The following is a 20,433-nucleotide window of genomic DNA, read 5'->3' on the forward strand; positions in this document are numbered from 1 at the left end:
AGTTGAGATTTCCCATAGTAATTCACATGTAAACTTCAAATGGATTGTGCGAAGTCTGTTTCTAACCAAATGAGTTGTAACTCTGGGAGGCTAATCTTGACCCGATTTGAAACCATTTAAGCACTGTGGAGCGAAAAAGTAAAATTTTGCATCAGTCTAGTGAGCATACTTGCCTGTGGTAACAGGTTGGAAGACCCCCTCTCCATACTCATACACAGGACCGGGATGACTGCAGGGCGCTGGCCGGGGGGGGCTCGACTGCAATGAGAGGATTAGGGGCTTCCATGAGGCTTGCAGGCATGCATCCCAGTGGTCTGATGAATGATGATGCAGAATAACGTGGTGAAGGAATTCGGCTTGAAACGTAGCGAGTATCAGGTACATAATGGCATACAGAGGAAGTGAACTTGCCTGAAGTGATGGCCTGGAAGACCCCGTCTTCGTACCCATACACAGGTCCGGGATGACTGCTGAGCACTGGCCGGAGAGACACGACTGTGATGGGGGGATAAGGGGTTTCCAAATGGCTTGGGTTGTTGCATCCCGGGATGGAACTGTTTATTTTAAATCCACTATGAGAGGCTGGCTGATTGATGATTGTTTTTTTCACGGCAGGTTCGGACGTGATGCAGCAGAATATTTTCAAACACACGGACAGTGACTCCTTCTGGCCAGTACCAAGGATCACCCACCACGTTGGATACAGTTTTGCAAACGATCACCTTGAAGGAAACAAATGATAGGTCGTCCAAACGTTTCCTACGAGGAACTAGCTTGACAACTTTCACGACCATGCTGGTTCTGCTGGTAGTTCAGCCAGGCCTCATAGCGAGCATTAAAATCTCCTCCAACTACGAAGCGGGAACCGGTACGGGTGATGGTGGACAGGTCCTTCTTAAATTTAGCCGCTAGTCCACTGCTGGCGGCACACTGTCGAGGGCAGTAAACGGCGATGAACTGGACGTATCCAGTCGACGACTCCACCTCCACACCAAGGGCCTCGATGATAGAGGTGCGGATATGGGACAGAGTGTGGTATTTTATTCCTTTCTTGACGACGACCGCTACACCATCCCCCCTGGAGCTGGTGCGATCAAGCCGGATAATGTTATGATCAGGCAGCCAGAATTTGTCGCCGGCCTTGAGGTGGGTCTCGGTTAGAAGGCTCACGTCGATGCTGTGCTTGCGGAGGAAGTCGGCAAGCTCAATGTTTTTTGCTCTTACAGAGCAAGCATTCCAGGTGACGATACTAAGTGGTTTAGACGCCATACTGAATGATAACTTACCGAGCACTTGGATCTGTTCGGGCTTATTGCGAAACTTACGAAGAGAACCGGACATGTTGACAAAAATTTCCATCAGTTCATCCGCTGAGAACAGATCGTCTGAAATGCCAGGGCTTTGTCCTTCTTGCGTCCTGGTTGGTTGTTAGTTGCCACCTGTTTTCGAATGCGCTTGAAGTCCTCGCGTTCGGAGCACTGTCTGTCGGAACCTTGATGTGCACCACCACAGTTTGCGCATTTTAACGCCACGGCTCCATCCGCAGGGCAGTTGGAAGTGGCGTGTTCTTGAGCGCAGTTGCTGCAGCGTGGCTCGATGTTGCAGTTACGGGTACCGTGTCGAAAATTGAGGCACCGCTGTCACTGCGTTACGTCACGATGGCCGCCACGGTATGGCTCCCATCGTACGATGATGTAGTAGATCGATCGGATGGCTTGCAGCGCATTGAGAGTCACCGTCCCTTTCTGGAAGTGTACCAGGAAGAGACAATCCGGGTATGTCTTCACGTTTTCGTCTCTCCTTGTCATTCGGAAGACAGCGATTGGGGATAGCTTGTACCGGTTGATTTCAGCTTCGACCATTTTGGGGTCGAAGTTTGGTAGACCCCTGATGACTACCTTGGGCTTCTCACCGGGGGTGTCGTGCGTGAAGAATTCCGGCTTGGAATCCTTCAGATATTTCACGGCCACTTCGTACTCCACTTTTGTTCGCAGCATCACCTTGGTGCCGATCCTGTCGAGCTTATACTCAGCTGCAACGCCCAGCGATGAGAGATCGCCAATCAGCGTGTTGAGTGGTACTTGCTTCACCACCAGTGGAGGAAGCTTGACCTTCGCCGCACTTGGGCCGGCAGAATTCTCGGTTTCGACGGCGTCGCCGAAATCACCGATGTTGCTGGCGTTCGTCACGGTAACATCGTCGCGTCCGCTCGTACCATCGGACTGTCCTTGATTCTTCTTCTCTTTTTCGTCCGCTTCACCGGGACTGGGTTGGTACTCCCAACCAGGGCTCTACAATTTCGAAGCTCTAAAATGAACTCGTGTTTTGTTTCTCTTATACATACGTGTTCGACACTTCATTTCTATAACGCCTAGCTAGACTATCAGCAAGAAACGAAAATAAAAAAGCAGGACGCTTAGAAGGAAAGGCTGGCTGTGGAACTTCTCGTCATTGCTTTGCTCATCGCTTTCAATGTAACTAACGGTGATTTTCTAGTTAAACGAACCTCATTATGGCTTTCAATCCCCTTTCACGAACACTCTGTCACCGCTCTTTCAATTTGTTTAAAATGCGTTATGTCCCGTTTTCGATCATTTTTTTTAGATAAATATATGGATGGAAGATAAATTAAAAATATGACGTGTAATCTTCAAGTGTTTTGACGTGAGAAATGCTTTAAATATGTTATTTCATTTTCCGTCATATACGCCATGAAACCCCTGTTGATGTGTTTCATGAAAGAGAAAACTATCAAAGTCGAGCGCTCTTTCGCTCATCCGTTTCGACGAAGCTTGAAAGGAAGACCAATGGAGCGACGGGAGAAAGAGAGACAAGCGATTGAACATTTGTTTGTGCCCACCGTGCCCACCGACTGAGGTTCTAGAATGCTGCGAAGCTGATCGACTTTAACAGAAAAAGAAAGCCAGCAGTCTCTTCGTCGCATCGATTTGGTCGATTGAAGCTGATATTGTGACGCCCTGCTCCCAACATCGGTGGGAAGAGTAGCGTACCTATTTGGGGTAGGTACAGAGCTACCCTCACCACTGTTCTTCTTCTCCGCTTGGTCACGAAGTCTGCTCCGGGAGCGCTGTCTTCCCAACACGCGATGCGCCCGACACTACTGACGACGCGACGTGCAGTATATCTGCGAACGTTTGTAACAAACTATAGGTTTACCGAACAACTCGACAGAGCGAGCAATGACCGAACTGTACTGCTTGACGTTCAAGCAGAGAATGATCACCTGAAGAATCTATAGTAAAAGTAGTAAAATTTACGTTTATTTTCTGTTTTTTATGTTTCAACATTTGGTTTAACATTTCAATTGATTAGCCTTTTAGCTCTTCATCTTTGTTCTAGTTAATTGGTTATTCTAATGTGATGATTGTGTTTAGCGCTAATGTACAGAATACCCTTTATGGGATTGTTTTGGTTGAAGAATCTATCTTTTATCGACGGCTTATATACTAACCATGGTTTTAGGTAGCATACTCAAGATTCTCGAGTATCCGTTTCCTTGATCTCTATTAAGCAATGTTCATGGATTATGTTTAAATATTTCGAAGCTTTCTAGTTATTGCAATATTTGCAACATTCCATGAAATGTCACAGAACTTTACACGATTTATAAGGTAAAATTGTATGACATGTGACGCTCCATTTATGTGCATCATATTGAACAGAAATGTGCACTATTGTTTCAATTGATTGTAAGACAACCAAAAAATTACGTTAGGTGCACGGCACAACCTACCGTCCTATTCGGGGGATTCCTGTATTAACTTCCTATTTTAACCGCATTTTTGACGTAGGACTACGTCTTTGATTTCTATATGGGGGTACACTTTGTGAAAACCGAAAATGGAACATGTAACAAATTAAGAAAGATTTTGAACGTTAATAACTCAGCAGCCCCTGGTCTTATTTCAATAATTTTATCACCAATCGATCAGAAATATGGCTACGCATCGATAACAATGCTTCTGAATGTTGATTTTTAACAACAAACTATTGAAAAACTGGTAAATGTCCAGCATTGCCCAAAAGCGTTGACTTAACTAACAAATCCACCAATTACCTACATGCATATGCTGCTTCCCCAGCACAGTCGTCAGAGAGTAGTAAGTAGACGAAACAAGTCGAAGTGGCATTCACCTCCGATCTTCGGGCGCGTGCGAATAGGGAGGATGGAATTGCGTAATATTTGGACACTCATCGCCATATTCAGAACCAAACGCAAATTCTTCGAGATAACCACCATCCGTCGTCTGGCTCGCCGTGGCGGTGTCTGACGTATCTCCGGTTTGATTTACGAGGTGTGCTGAAGGTGTTCCTGAAAAATAAGATCCGTGATGCTGTCACCTACACTAAACACGCCAAGCGTAAGCGGCCATGGATGTCATCTACGTTTTGAAGTGACAGAGACGCACTCTGTTTGGTTTCGGAGGTTAAATCATCACCAACTTTGGCAACAAAACGGCTCTTTTCAGGGCCACCAAGCTTATTACAGTAAAGAGTACGAATAGAATTCATCTGCCTGTTCATCCATATTCAGAACCAACGATCACACAAAATGCTCATGTAATCAAACTGGAAGCAGGAGTACAAATTATTTTGATCAACCTTGATCAACTTTGAATCGCCACGGCCGGATATTTTCGATGGAAGAAGCATCTAATTCGACGAAGACGGCAGGAAAGATTTGTGAAGCCGAGTTATTTACGAAAGAGAGTGTCGATGAAGAAAATCGATCAATGTAGATAGAACCTATTGAAAGTGACGCGAGATTTGTTTTCCGTACTGAGCTCCAATGCTACCGCTGCCACACTTGGACCCTACCAATCGACACATCAACTCAACCGGGAACCAACGGCTTTACTTTCCGAAGGAAGGCGTGATCAGAGATGTTATGCCTTAGAACATGCCGGTGGCGCCGACTGAGATTGGACCAAGGCCTGCTGAGGTGAGAGGTAATCACGCTAACCACCGGCGCCGATATCTTTCAAGGTGATATCACGGCGAATGAGAACGCCCCAAATTTGAGTTTAGTTATCTCAGAAATAAGAAATAAAGTGCAGGAGCTCAGCGATGAGTAAATTTGCCTCATGTTTTCCCAGGTTTTTCCAGGATTTTCCCGGGAAAAATTTCCGAATTTGAGAAAAGTAAAGATTTGATTCACTCAGTCTACTGGTACTACTCCGAGACTGAATAAAATTTTCGTAAATTTCCTCATTTTCTGGCAGATTTTTTTAGGTTTTCCACAGGAAACCATGAGACAAATTTATTCATCGCTCAGCTCCTGCACTTTTGGCGATTATGAGTGAACTAAACTCAAATTTGGGTCGTTCTCATTCGCCGTGTACGCAAAAGGAAAAGAGCCAGTGTCGCTACTTGATAGCAAACTACTCATAATGGGAGGAGTCTTTGTAGCTTTATACCACTTGGTTGCACATTATTCTGCTTTAACCTGAAAAGATATAAAAGAGCGCTGCTGTATGGCATTAGCTCATTTTCGCTTCGGACGGCGTGGTGAACAGCAATAGCAGCAGTAGGAAGGTGGTGGCTAGTCCACTCCTTCACTGGTCGTGGCAAAGGAGGAAAAGGTCTGGTAAAGGAGACGCCAAGCGTCATCGCAAAGTTCTTCGAGATAACCGCCATCGGTCGTCTGGCTCGCCGTGGTGGTGTCAAACGTATCTCCGGTCTGACCTACGAGGTGTGCTGAAGGTGTTCCTGGAAAATGAGTTTCGTGATGCTGTCACCTACACTAAACAAGCCAAGCGTAAGTGGCCATGGATGTCCTCTTCAATAAAACGGCCCTTTTCTGGGCCATCAAGCTTACATCAGTAAAGAGTTGGAATAGAATTTATCTGTGCTTGTTTGTCCATATTCAGAGCCACAAGCCCCCAACGACCACACAGAATGCTCTCCAGAGTTGTAATCTTGTAACCAAACTTGGAAGCAGGGGTGCATGTGATTTTGATTGATTCTCTTCATCAACTTTCTCTTTGAAAAAAAATACTACAAATTTGTAAGGCCTGCAATTCAAAAACGGAAAGAGTTGAGATAATAGATAATTGATCAATTAAAAGAACTAAATGCTCTTTACATTTATTCCGTCCACTAGCGGTCCTACGTCAAACTTCCGTTCGTGCCCCTAGGCACAGACCCTTCTACTTTTTACGAACCCTGTCAATTATGATTAAGATTTAACGGTTGATAGGTGCGGACAAAGATCATGCGAATATTTGTGATTGAGCTTAGATCTAAGCATAACCTTTCTTTTTCAAATGGATTGAACAAAAATGTTAAGTGGTTTTACTGAAGATGACGTTCAAATTAATTTACTTTAAAAATGCACTCTTGCTTGGTTCTAAATTTGTCCTAAGAGTTTCAATTTTGTACAACAAGATTGAAACGTTATTGCATTAACATCACCATATGGATGAAGGCATACATCGAATGGAAAAAAAATAATTCGTTAGAAGTGCGGTTTTTTTTTTGAAGCTATTTGGTGAAAGTATTCATACCATGCGTTCTTATAGGCTTTGTTTTGCAACTTTTGAATAAAAGTATCGTAGAAAACGCATGATCAATTGGTTTATGGCGAAATCATACATATATTCGATGTTTTTGGCAGGATAGAAAGAAAATAAGCATTTAGGCCGAAGTAGAACAAAACGCTGCCACAATTTACAAGTTTTCAAAGTCTACGGTATTGAACTCAATATAATTTATATCAAATACAAAAAAAAATAAAATATTGTAATATTGTATATAAGTTCTGAGGAATCTTAGGGAAGTTTAAGACACGATGGACGGACTCCATTTTCCATACAATTTAATTTACCACTTCGGATTTTCACGGGTCCACATTTGGCGATCTACTTAATGCACAGAGATGCAAGCATCTCGATTAATTTTTAGATCTGTATGACTTTTGGATGGCTGAATTAGTGCCAGTGAAAACGCAAAGTGGAGGGATTCCATAAACCTTGTCGTTAACCAAAAGATCTTTAAATGCATAATTTCATAGGCATAAACCGATGATACAATTATGCACAGTTGTTGCCTCGTCTCATGCAGGACTAAAAAATTCAAATTATAAACCTGTCAAACTCGCTCATCGTTCGCATCTGACAGCGTAATTATATCCACTCATCAATGCTTTTCAAGAGCATTGCCGTGCGTCTGTTCAACCATATCTCCACATGCCGCTTTCAAAACAATAGCAAAACGTTTTGAAACGATCCTACGTATACCTAGGTATTGAACAACTTTTCTGAAAACATTATTGCACACTTAGAAGAAGATGTAGAAAAAGAAGTGGGGAAGACTGGGTTCGATTTACATCGATATCAATTTAATGACAACTCCAGATGCAAAACAGTCGATGGCGCACTCGGCGCTATCCTTCAGGTATCGTTGGCACATCGTTTGGACATGGATGCGAGTCTTTCCGCTCTGCTAGTCACTCCCCAAATTCCAACGGAGAACTCCCAACGTCGATGACATATTGTTGTCATAATCACATCAGTGCTGAGGATATCTCTCACAGTAGGTATATGTAAACGTTCGCAAACAGGATGACTGAAGGGAAACGAACCTTCCATGCAACATCTGGAACCAATAGTTTTCCTTTGTTCGGACGCCCAACTCACCCCCACCCCACCCGTGTTATTCTTTCTTCACTCAGTATCAAGATTGCCATTAAATTTGTTTATGTTGCTACTTGATTGTGAATGAACAATGCTTTGACGGTGGGATCATATGGAAAATAAATCCTGGAAAACTATTTCCTCAAATCACCAGTTGTCTGAGAGATCTGCGTCTTGATACGCGATACACATCAATCGGTGCTGCACGTCGTAGTCGAAAGGTAGATATCAATAACATCCTTTTCTCCTATCAGTGTTCGTGACAGAGAACGTATGCCATCATCTTTTTGGAAAAGGAGTGCGTGCTCAATGTCCGGAACACGAGTGGAACATATGGGGATTCTATTATTGCTGCCACGAAGCTCTGTGACGACGGCAATATTGAAGACAACCTAACGGGGTATGCCCGTCCAGGTGGCATAGGTAGATTATAATGACGATGATGATGATTATGATGATGGCGGTGATGACGACGAAAACAGGTTGTCGCTATTTGCTTGTGCATCATTTGGAAAATAACAACAATAGCGAAGTATGAAACTTGATAAACATCTCTCGTCTCCTCCACTGGGTGGTTGTCACCGGTGTGAGTTGGTACGGTTCGATTGCAACTAAACGATGACGCCTAAACACTGCTGCCGGTGTGAATAACTAACGGGGTAAACTAACAAAAGAACGAACCGGTTGCGATGGTAGGGGGAGGCATTCCAAATTGGTTACGAGATATGCAACGTGACAATGTGACAACTTGGTAAACACATGTTTCAAGGTTCTTTTTCAGTGTGCGGTAAAAGGTACTTACTTGTGTAGCGGTACTGTGGACAATGTATTCACTACTGGTGTTAGCTAGGGATCATGAATTGATCTTTGTCATTTTCTTCACTCCCAGTCTTGTTTTGCCGCGAACTAGAAAAAATTAGCTGAATTCTGCTGAGTCGAAAATGCATGCAGTGAAAAAGACCGACAACTCTTAAGAATTATTAAACAATGTACAGGAATCTCCCGAACAGCTTGGTGGGTGGTGATGTCCACCCACTGAAATTTCTTGACTGTCCTTAATCCATTTGTGCTTATTTTTTAATGCAATTAGGGTTAACCATAAACTTGTCACCTTATAGAAAATCAGCTCAATTTATTTGAAAACAGCCGAGAAAATGCGGAGTATGGATGACGCTATTTTGGGGAATCTTAAGGGCCACCCACATTAGATCCGTTTGCGTTACGTTGACGTAAATTTCACAGTTAGACAATAGATTTAGCTGTCACTTTGCCGCAACGCGTCCTTACAACAATTTTCATTACATTGACGTTGCCAATGCAAATGATAAAACCATATAAGGTGATCCAAGAGTGTGGAACTGTCAGCTAGAAATCAACAATCACTAACATAATCTGGTGTTAATGGTGCTGAATGTAAACATAAACAAAGCAGAAATTCATATGAGAGTGAAGTGTCAGTTCTACTGTGATCTGTCAAAAGTTCTTGGTAAAAAAAAAAGTCAGCTGATCGCAACTGTTTCGTGGCCTTATTCTGAAAACCTTTTCTTTTGGCCATTTTGTAGTATCAACCTCCTGCGGACCGTTCTGAGGTCTTGACATCAGTATCTGTTTTTCTCATTTTCCCTCACACGCACTGACTATCGCTTCTACCCAGTGTAGATGAATGCGGTTGTTTTGAAAATCTTCGCTGTCAACGTACGAGTGAATTGAACAAATGACTTCATTATCCATCGATGAATACGCGTTTGTTGATATTCATCAACGCTTGAGTTTCCAACCCAAAATTGTCAAAATCGGAAACGATCCTCAAAAGCAAAAAAAAAAAAAACAAATTAATTTTGCCATAAATGGTTATTTTGAATATTACCGTTTGCAGAGCCAAAAACCTCGATATTATCATCAATTCTGCAAAAAGCAATAACTTTCCATGGATCTGAGTGAAAAAAGCAACATAACACGTTACACAACGGTATATTTCTGTATTTCTGTATTTCAATTGAATCGACAATGCCAACTTTGAAGAACTTTGATCACTTACTAATAGGGGAAATGGATATAATGTCGGCCTAAATGCCCCTAATTTGGGCACATAAATAAATTCAGTAATCGACTAAATTTTCAATAGCGACCAAAAATATCCATAAGTACCGTCCGAATGACGCGTTCATCTAGATAAAAATGATAAATAGCAGATTTTTTGCAATTAGCCTAATCTAAGATCCATTATAGACATTTCCCCTACCCAATGTAACCATTGGCAATTTATTTCGCGTTTTTGGATAAATACAGTGTTTGTAAGTTTTGATAAGACTGGGAGGGCCACTTATTTGGTTTTATGGTTGCTTGGGTATAATATTAGTACTAATATTAATTATTAATTGGGTGATCTCGTATTTTCAGGAACAATTTTTATTTGTAACTTTTCAATGTAGATTTGCAATTGGGATTTACCAATACCAAATATGCATTTAAAGTTCTGTTTTGTAAACTTGTATCCACGTGGCTTTCTTTAAGTGGGCTACGTTTTAGTTGGGCGCCCATTAGTTGAGCAACCTAAAGCGAAGAGAAACGTCATTTATGACCAGGGTTAGGGGACAGCACAAAACACAGGTGACTAAACACATACATCTGTGTATTTGAAGTCAAAATTTAAAGATGAGCAATGAGCTAAAGCTTCAATATATTCAAAATATTCAATGTATTCAAATATTATCAGTTGTAAATAATAAATAATTTTTCTTATCTCACCAATACAAATCTTTAATTTGCCAACATCAACGTGTTTTTCTTCCGCTGCATCTAAAGGGTGTCCCACATCAAATTGCATCATGGAAAAAAAAAATGCTGTAGAAAATTACCCATTGGGTATTTTCTCTTGAAAATTTGGGTAGAAGTAGTTTAAAGTGTATTGTTTACCCTGTATTTTTATCGCTGTCAGTTTTTCAAAAGTTTGAAAAAATTGCGTCACCCGAAAAGCAACGTCGTGAGTTGATTTTGCGCAAGCACCTGGAAAATCCTCAACTCTCTCATCGGGACATCGGAAAACCACTCGGAATCGTGCAGTCAACGGTTAGTTGTGTGAATAAACGTTACTACGAAATTCTGAGCATCGAACGGAAGGAGAAATGCGGTCAGAACGGATGTTCTATTAGTGATCAGGATCACAAGCGTGTCGTGAAAGCGTTTAAGCAGAATCCCAATGCTTCGACTGCATACGTACAAATTGCAGAAGGCTCCAAATCGTGAAGAACGGCAAAATACGGTGGGAAAGTCACGGGCCAGATGTTACCGAAGCCTCATTGTCTCATCATGGATGATGAGACTTACGTCAAGGTGGACTTCCGGTATCTTCCAGCGCTACTGTTCTTCACCGCGCAGCACAAATTTGATGTTCCGGAGTAAGTAAGGAAGCAGAAATTTTTAAAGTTTGCCAAGAAATACATGATTTGGCAAGCGATCTGCTCATGTGGCACACGGAGTGCGCCGTTCGTGGAGTGTCAAGGAGAGTTTACAGAAGCGTCTGCTTCCTCTGTTGAAGCAACACGAGGGCCCTACGATTTTCTGGCCGTGCCACTATTCAAATGTTGTCCTGAAGTGGTACGAAGCCAACGGGGTCACTTTCGTACCCAAGGACATGAACCCGCAACGCACCGGAACTAAGGCCTTTGGAAAAATACTGGGCTATTCTGAAGCAGGCACTAGAGAAGCATCCTAAGGAGATCAAATCTGAGGGACATGAAGAAAAAGTTGGTTTCCGAATCTGCAGCCAGATGTTGTACATAACCTAATGAGTGGAGGTGAGCGTAAGGTGCGAGCGTACGGTTATGATATTTAAGTTGAATGAAATAAAAATGCCAAAAGCTTACTAATAGGCAAGGTTGCAAAGACTCATTTCAGCTAAAACCATGTTTTTCTAAATTATGAAATAATTAGATGCCATGATCAAATTTTGAATTGGTAGGATACAAGAAGAGGTTGCAAAGAATGTGTTTGACATATTAAACCTGTTTATTTCACTTCATGAGAGTCACAATCAGCGATTTTTCACAAACTCACTCATTCACTCACTCACTCACTCAGCGATCAGCAAATCGCTGATTGTGACTCATAGAAAGCAAAATTTACAGGTTTTATGTTTCCAACGCATACTTTGTAACCTCTTCTTGTAAGTTACAAGTAAAACATGCCATCATACCATCTTTTGGTTTTATTATTCCGAAAAACATTATTTTAGCTGAAATGAGTCTTTGCAACCTTGCTAATAGGTTATATTTTAGTGCCAGAAAGTTTGAATAATACCAAAAAATTACATGCAAAATACTTTGTAAGTTCCAAAAATTGATATTTGGATACCAAAAGAATACCTGGGTGGTATTGTTTTGGTATTGCATTATCATAATTTGGTATTGGAATGGTATTGTAGGAACATTTTTTTTTTTTAATTATTTTTTGGTATTTATGTCAGGCTAATCCAAACCAATTTAAAGTATCGAGATATTCGTTTCTGCTCAGGGTTTTGTGCACTTTCTATGCGGTCCTATTCACATTGCACTTCTCTCAAATTATGGCGTGTTCTCTCTGGTCTCATGTTCTCGAAAAAATCGAGTGCAGGATACTTTATAACGCACAGCACAACCTTTTTTGAGCTGCACGCGTGCATCCAGCAAGGAGGGGAGGTGGCTGTCAAATACGAACAATCGTCGCCTACCTCGCATAACTGGGATAACTGGTTTCAAACGCAAACAAGCCATAAGAAACCTACAGCGTTTGTTTACGTTTGGAACCAGTTTCATACAAGAATGATTAGTAGACTGATTTGACAACACGTCCCCCCCAGGCATCCAGACGATCCCTATTTCTGACAGTGCCAATTCCTTTTCGAGGGGCTCATGGATGAACGATTTGGATAGTTGCAAAACGATGTTGATAATAATGAACAATCGGTGTAAACCACCGAGTAGAAACGAATATCTCGATACCTTAAATTGGTTTGGATGAGCTTGATATAAGAGGTAAAATACCAAAAAATAAAACAAAACAAAAATGATCCCACAATACCATTCCAATACCAAACTATGCAAATGCAATACCAAACAAAACCACAGAGGTATTTTTTTTGGTATCCAAATATCAGTTATTGTTATTTACAAAATATTTTGCGTGTAATTTTTTGGTATTATTCTTTGCTATTTTACCTCTTATGTCATGCTAACCAACACCAAATTTTGGTATCAGGTCAGAATAAGGTATTCAATTGTTATTTTCTCCTGCTCGGGCTTCACGAAAGCTTTTCACTAATAGGCATCGGTTAAGCTCAACGCGTGAAAGTTGTCTGATTTCTCTTTTGGAACCATTTTCCTGAATTATTACTAAAGAATCTACAATGATTTATAGGAGATAATTTAAATTTAATTTTTAATCTCTTATAAAAAAATATTCCTGAAAATTATCGGACTAAGGAATTTGTAGGAAAGGCATGCATTTTATACTGCAAATATTTAAGGTTCCTTGTTATTTAATTTCACTATTTGAACTTATTAGATTCAGACCACATTTATCTTCAATCGGAGATGAACCAGCCAGTTAGGGGGAGGGGTACCTCTCACCATTCTTCTCCAACGGGGAAGTTTGGTAAAGAGAGATGATCAACCCGATTCGTACCTTCATAAAAGTTGTCTTTGCTCGCTTTCTGCTTTCTATATACAATGTTCACACTGCCGTACTCTAACGGAACTATCAACTCTATACTTTCATCTCCTCATCTATCGTATAACAATTACCAATTTAGTCTGTTATTTGAAATTAGCTTGAAGATGCTTTATAAATGTTCATGATGTTGGGCATTGATCATTTACTATGATCTCAGATTTGAAAATAAAAATCAACCAGCCAAGCAAAATTGGCAAGGCTCAAGTATATTGATTCGAATTTCTAAGGAACTCATACCAAAGAAGTTCTGGGAAGAACGTGAGAAAAACATTAAGTGAAATATGCTTTCAAGGAACTTCTGCGGAACTTCAGGTTCCATGTGAAACCTATGAAGAATTCCATGGTTCTCAGTAGAATTCCATGGAAATGATTAAAAGGCTTTGATGAAAACTTTAATGAAAATCCATAGGAATGACCGAGGTTAATTCCTAAAGCATTTTAAGTAATTTCTGGAGATAATTCTGAGGATTATTCCACGATTACTCTAAGGGAACTTCAAAGCAATTAAAAGTGAAATCCATAGCAGCGCCGGTGGTGTAGTGGTAAGCGTGATTATCTCTCACCCCAGCAGGCCTGGGTTCAATCCCAGTCGGCGCCGCCGGGATGTTCTGAGGCATAACATCTCTGATCACGCCTTCCTTCGAGAAGTAAAGCCGTTGGTCCCCGGTTCATGAGTTGATAGGTAGGGTCCAGGTGTGGGAGCTTGTTTCCCTGGCGTCGGTAGCATTTGTGCTCAGAACGGAAAACAAGATCGACGGAAAACAAATTAAGGAGAAAAAAGTGTAATGCATGAGAGTTCTGAAGATAAGTTCAAGAAGTTTCATGGAGAAATTAAAAGTGGATTCAATTAAACATATGAAAATAATTCCAATGGATTTCTTAGGAGTATTCCAAAAGAATTCTAATGAACGTGTTTAGGTAATTTCATAGAAACTTTCAATGAAATTGAATTCCGAATTCCACGGACAGTTCCAACAACATTTTGAGGAAAACTGTGCATTGCGCTGTAAAGTAGCTGAAAGTAGCGTTTACTCAACTTTTTCACAGCCATTATTCAATTTGTCAGTCGCACTGAATAACAGCAGCCAATAAACGCTAATGTCACTTCTATGCAAATATTAATCAATTTTCAACTTTTAACTGCAAATATTAATCAACTTTCAACTTTAAGCTGCAAAATAAATCCAATAAAGTGAATATATTTAGATAGAGCTGGAATTAGGGCGTAACAGCTTTTGTAAACAATGACTTCTCTCGATGATTTCTAGAAATTCAAGGCTCGTCCGCGCAAATCAACATCACCATCGGATAGGAGACTTCCCCTTTCTGATGGTTATGCTGGTTTGCGTGGGCGTGCGTTGAATTCCTAGAAATCATCGTGAGAAATCATTGCTTACAAAAGCTGTTACGCCCTAATTCCTGCTCTATCTAGATATGACTCATTGGATGGCTTCTACACAACCAACCACTCTTGCTGAATAACATAAATATCAAAAGTGCTTTTTCAACAACTAAATAATCTGTACTCAGCTAATAAACAGTGTTAGCACTTCTTTGGAAGCATTTTTACAATCAACTAGGTTTATGATTAGACGTATGCAGTTTTACAGCTTTTACTCTGCTCCTTTACAAAGCAGAAGTAACTAGTCGAGAAAAGTAATTCATGTGCACTATTATAAAGCCTCTACTCAGCGATCTTGTTGTAGAAAGTCATGTAGATTATTTTACGTCAGCTCAAAGTGTTGGCGTAGCGAAGTTGGTAGTGTCAAGGTTTATGTCAATGCGGTCGTCTTGAGTTCGATTCCAGTTTCCTGTGCAGGGTAAATAATTTGGTGGTGTTCTTAGAACTAATTCCGATTAATTTGATTCGCACAGCAAAATGAACTCAATCAATTCCTCTAACAAAAAAAGCGTAAACAACAATTAACTTGGCTTCAAGAGAAAGCTATGTAGTGGTAATTGGATAACCGGGAAAAGGTTGAATAAGTGCCGTTCAAGTTCGCACACAACTAAACAGCAGGATAACATCTGTTTAGAAACGTAAATGGAAGTGCAATAAGAGCTTGTTCAAACCGTCCCAACAGCCATAAGTCAGATTTGCTTGTAGAGAGGTTGAGTAAAGGTTGCCTCATATCGTATAACGTTTGAATGGCTGTAAAAATGAAATGAGTAAAGCGTTTACATTGTGAAAATTGTTAGTTTTGACGGTAGCCTGAACAATGTGAAAGCTGATGGGTTCTGTTCTCATCTTATGCTAAGATCAAATTGAAATAATTAACGTCGCGTAAAAGAAAAATTTAATTACATAAATAGCACCAAATTGATCTCACGTTCAGTGCTATGAGGGACTCGGCTGCCATAGACAGCCGTTTTTGTTTACTGAGCAGAACAACGTAGGATCAATCCCTGGTAATTTCATATTAAGGAGACCTATAGCCACATTGCTTGATTCTCGTGTTTTTTACGAAGTTTGTCGATGCCATCGTCGGTGCCGGGTATGATGGTTGCAACAACAACGCGATTGTTTGATGTGATATGAAGGACTCGGTGGCCATAGAGCGACCGTTTTTTTCTTACTGAGCAGAACATTATGAGTAAAATCTCAGGTTCCACCTCATTCAAGATTCGTTAATCGCTTTATTTGTTAATTTGAGTACAGGTACACCTCAATATAACGTAACTGTCACTTTTGACTTCCATCGTCGATATATCACAATTAAAAATTCAGTCATATAAATTGGCATGACCAATAGATACAGGATTGTCTCATATATGGGTCATTCCAGCTCAAGTGGGTACACCACCTGTGGTCGATGTCACCGATTTGAGCCAATATTGGCCAAAACGCTTATTTTGACATTCTGAACAAACGCCTTTTTTGATTTTGCTCCCTCTCGGCTACCAGCCTGGATTTCCGAAATTTTTAAAAATTTCAACTTTCAGAAGAGATTACTCCACAACCAAATAAGGTATTCGTGATCATATAACGTCAATTTGAAAGTTTTTTTTAATGTAAATTCTTAAAGGTGTACTCACATTTTGTTTTTGTTATAGTAACTACAATAAACAGACCGGCAGATATCAAAATTGTAAAAAATGGCCTATTTTCACCTCTACTTGATGTGTATCAAAGGTCAAATGATTTGGACAAATAGTTTTTGAGATATGACCAGATGAGTGAGTGGTAGTTTTTAGCTTTTCTGGTGGAAAATCAATGCTATTTAAAAAAATATTTATTCTTGAATTCCTTCACGCCAATGGCACAATCATATTTTTATGATATTTTTCACATGTTCTGGGCAGGATTCTTATTATATGAAATAATAACTAGCTCATTTATTTACTTCTGTCCATAATTTAATTGTGGTCCTAAAAGAGAAAAATACGTTACAGCCAAAACGTTGTGCTTTAGAAGTACGATGAAATCAGATAGATTAACAGGTACATATATAAAATTTCAGTTGTGGATGACAGCTGCTACTTGAATAATACCTTTAAAGCCTAAACGCAATGTGGACGGAAGCGAAACGGAAACGGAAAGTTTGACAGTTGTCACAAATTACATCAAGAAGTCTAACCGATGTCAATTTGTTTTCAATTCGACAGGTAGGCTTACTCAGATCGGGCTTTTCCGCTGCCGCTGCCGTTCCGCTTCCGCTGTCATTGCGCTTGGGCCTTTATTTGAGTAATTAATTTTTTTAGATGCAATCTCATGAGCAAGAATGCTTTTTTATTATAGTTATAATGAAAAATAAACGTTGAACCTATATTTTCCATTTGTTGAAACACACTTTCCATTCTTCTACAAATTTAAAGCTTATTGCTTATCGCATATAAGCTTATTGCTTCGCACGACTAAGCTCAACTTAGTGGTAACACCAAAACAAACCGAAGATGAATGCGAAATATTTAAAATTACTTTTATGTGAAAGATAAAAGTCTAATGCGCGGAGGATTTGACAAAATCGGGTCATTACTGTTGTCATGAAGGAGATTTGTATGGTAGAGTTTACTGAATACTGAAAATTCATGTCAAATTTAACTGGAGGCCTCTCTCGAAATTAAATGTCCATGAATCTAGTAACAGAAGAAATAACAATGAATGGAAAGGCTGGACACAAGACATAATGAAGCATACCTAAAATGACAAATTCAAAGCTGATATAGACAGTGATGCCACATTGCCGTGCATGAAAACTATTATCTCAAAAAAATAGTTAATTTATGGAACTATTTTTTTTGCTAACAAACTTGGTACAGAACTTTATGGTATCAAAATAAACAAGGGGGTCCCAACTTTGTTCGTGTTCAAAATTCTGATTCTGCTTGAAAACAACAATGAACAAATCATAGTAACGATGAAAGGCCAAAAAACAGGTGTGCGTTGAAATTGATTTCGTATTCAACAAGCAGTAGGAACTGACACCAGTTGAGTAGATGGATAGAAGGAAAGAGTGGGTAGATGGCTACAACATAGTAGTTATTCAAGAAGCAACAGGCTGCGATTGGTATCCTCGACCCGTAGCGGCACCATCAGTGTTTAGTATGGAAGTATACGTTTACTAAGAATTGGTATGGGTATGGTGGGACAGTCCATTATGGCTTTGCACGTAGTATGCGGAAAATTTGGTGGTGAATAGCAACAGGCGATACCGAATTTGCTAGCTTTTGTTGTCCAGTGAACTGTAGAGGCGAAGATGAAGGTAAACAATGTATTCCCAAAATTTAAGTCAACACCAGTGGCTCTCACACATTCGCTTATTACGACTTGTCGTAATGTCGTAACCCACTATGAACATTTCTTAAGCTTATATGTGATGAAAACAAGAAGAGTAAGGATCACAGTTGCTCTATAAAATCAGTTTCAACATAATATACAATTGCTCTCTCCAACCCAACCATCCACATCCTTTTCCAACCACGCTTTTCCGCGCACAAACCACCCCAATCTGTCGGAGATCGAAGTAGGTAACGCGGTGAAAATGATGTGTTTTTGTTTAACTGCGTTGTTTTCGTTCTTGTGAAAATGTTAAGAAATTACAATTTAATTTTTTTTAAACCGTTAATTTTTTAGTACAAAAGGGGTGTTGAAAAATCATCAAATTCCTCTCCGTTGCATGAGGTGCCATCTATTCCAACTAACGCGTAGCAATGCTCAGCTAAGTTTGTTTGTCTTTCGTTTCTCTTTCCTCTATATCATGTATCCACTAATTTGAGAAGATCATTTTAAAACTTACTGAATACGCATCAATCAAGTATTGCACTACTGCTTTATTGAAGTTTTAGAATGTTTTCAATAATGTACATTAGCATCGATAATGAATTAGAGCGGGGCGATGTGTGTGAAAATAGCTATGGAATGCTTGCTGCTTGCTACGGTAGAGATGTCGCCTTAAGACCATGAACTTCTCGAACTAAAGGATTTTGAAAGGTGTGTGCCTAGGATGCTTTTGTTATTTCCTGGTCATATAAACGGTAGATGAATGTTATATCTCGGCATGAAGAATACTATTTTCAATCAATTTCCGTAGACCATTACCATTCCATGTCCGAAGCAACAGGAGCTGCAAAAAGTTCAGTCCCCAAAAAAAAAGAAAAATAACATCCAACAACCGGAAAATACCACCCAAGACAGCAAATGCCACACTCCGAGATACACGCGCTAAGCTTCAAGCATATACAAACGAAAAGCACACCGGCAAAACTGAAACCTGTTGAAGCTTTTCGCCTGTTGAATGCTTTGCGCTTCGTTCGAAAACAAGAAAGCAACAGGCTCCAGCCGAAGTTTTCCACCACACACCATTTCCAATCGGGTGGAAAAGCGTCGTCCAGGCCCTCGGTTGGTCCCTCTTACACACCGGCTGCCACATTCAACAGGATCTGGCATCCCGTTCTGTCCCAGGAAGCTTTTCGCCTCAGTACCAGCAATCCTGTCTCTGTTACTAAAGCAACAGGGTTTCCCATTTCATCTTCGATCTGGATTCCGACACTCTCCAAATACCAACACCACCGCAATAGCTAACGATGGAAAAAACGAACCCAAAGCCGAATGTTCCCCTCTGTTCGTGATTCGGGGAAAGTCCTGATCCGAAGTAGCTTTCCATCGTATTGGTGCCGTGTACGTTTGCATGGTAGTGTAGGTTCACAGCCCACAAGTTCCACCCGCGGCCACCCAACGAAAACCCAAAAAAAAAAGCGAAGGAAAAACTCCTCTTCCGAAGGCAGCCAACTCTGCAGGGGTGCGGCAAACGCTCACACAAGCCTCCTCCTGCCCTGACTCACTGTGACCTGCTACTCCGCGCTTTTATGCACACGTAGGAGTTACTTGCTGGCTGAGCTGCTTCCCTTCTCGTTCCTTCTCCTCGTGAGGGCTTGAAGAGGAAATCAGGCCTGTTGGAATTGATACATTATCAAAATGGAAATGAGAAAATAACACTCCACCAGTTGATCCAGTTTTCCGAAAGACAGGGCAGTTTGTTTGTTGCCGATGACGACAGTGACGACGGCAACAACGACGACGACCGACGACGGCAAAAGTGACGCGATGATGGGAATGGGGCTTCCTCCAGCTCATCGTGTTTTTTGGCTTTTCCGGATGGAAAGGGGACGATTTTTTCGGGTTTGATTTTTCCGGTGTTGCCAAAATGTGCAGCTCGTGTGTGTATGCTTTTGCCCTGTGCGTACATTGAATGAAAGTGTGGTTTTGTATGGTATCGTGACATTGGCCATCATCGGGAAATATGTTTGACAAAATAGAAATTTATGACAGTAGCATCAGTTTGCCTTTAGCACAGCAAGGCATAAGGTTTCGTTTGATGATTGAAAAACATGAGATTTTATCTATTGTGCACTTCGATCATGGACAGCTTTCTGGTCATTATGCTGAGGGTCATTTCGTGCCAAATGAAATTGAGATACTGATTTTAGACTTAAGCTTTTAAAAATTATGTTATATTCTATGTTTTATGTTTTTCGATATTTTCTTTTGTCAGTATCTTCAGAACAAATGAAGGTATAGATAACACATGTTATTGTATTCATACATAATGAAAATAAGACGACGAGGAAT

This window comes from Ochlerotatus camptorhynchus, unplaced genomic scaffold, assembly GCF_037179485.1.
Source record: "Ochlerotatus camptorhynchus isolate MF236.1 unplaced genomic scaffold, CSIRO-AGI_Acam_v1.1 ptg000213l, whole genome shotgun sequence".
Lineage (NCBI taxonomy): Eukaryota > Metazoa > Arthropoda > Insecta > Diptera > Culicidae > Ochlerotatus > Ochlerotatus camptorhynchus.